Here is a 971-nt window from a genome sequence, read left to right on the forward strand (position 1 = left end):
AGTCAGGGCCCAAGAGTAACTAGGACATTCCAGTCACATCAATGGGTGAACATATAAGGATCTAAATTATGTCTTTAATGATTTTTTTAAAATAAATCATGAGTGTGCAGGCGCCTGAGGAGGCCGGAAGAGGGTGTCAGGTCTCCTGGAGCTGGAGTTACAGGCAATTAGGAGCTGTCACATGTGGGTGATATGAACTGAACTCTGGATCTTGACAAGAGCAGCAAGGGTTCTTAACCATTGAGCTGCCTCTCTGGCTCTAGGGTCTAAGTTTTTTTAATATAACATTTTAATTCCACTAAATGTTATCCCTTACTTCTTTTCTTTCTTTTCTTTTTCTTTCTTTTTTTTTTAATCAGGGGAGAGCGCGAACGCAGTCCCCCACTACCACGAATTATGCAGTCGAGTTTCCCGCATTTGGGGAAATCACAGGGGTCAGCACATCCGGAGTGCAATGGATAAGCCTCGCCCTGGGAAAACCACCTTCGTGATCATAGTATCTCCCCTGCCAGGTAAGTATATCCCTTACTTTTCAACAAGTCAAGCTGAAAGGCTCGGTGTTCCAAAGGCAGGGTAATAACCTCTGCTGTGATAGTCAGGTTTGTTTTTCCATCAATCAAAACCCCAGCTGCTTTTCAAAGCCCACTCCTTACACTGCTTTCTGCTTCTAGACCTTCTCGAACCCCAGCCGCGATCACTGTCTCCTTGTCGTCTGCAGAGAACTGTTTCACGGTTGCTAAGAGAGATGCCAGTGCCTGCTTCCTGTTCACTGCACTCCATGCAGCTTTCGCTTGTGCTGTTTCAGCTGCTTTAAAACCACTGAGAGAGTTAGTTGGAAGGTAGAAAAATGTGGGTTTAGGAAAGGAAACAAGGTAAACTGAAGAGGTGGGGGTGAGGTGGTAAGATCTGAAGCCATCGGGATTCCGAATATCAAAGAAGAGACCACGGAGGTAGGGAATCAGATAGGAAAG

The 971-nt window shown here is 45.5% G+C and overlaps 1 non-coding gene across 1 annotated transcript; it reads right to left on the bottom strand.

Moving 5' to 3' along the window:
• Positions 1–356: 356 nt before the first annotated feature.
• LOC120100156 (U1 spliceosomal RNA) lies at positions 357–520 on the bottom strand. Its single transcript, XR_005499949.1, has one exon. It is a non-coding gene; the product is annotated as a U1 spliceosomal RNA (small nuclear RNA).
• Between the last annotated feature and the right edge of the window lie 451 nt (positions 521–971).

The sequence above is a fragment of the Rattus norvegicus genome, chromosome 1 (assembly GCF_036323735.1).
Source record: "Rattus norvegicus strain BN/NHsdMcwi chromosome 1, GRCr8, whole genome shotgun sequence".
NCBI lineage: Eukaryota > Metazoa > Chordata > Mammalia > Rodentia > Muridae > Rattus > Rattus norvegicus.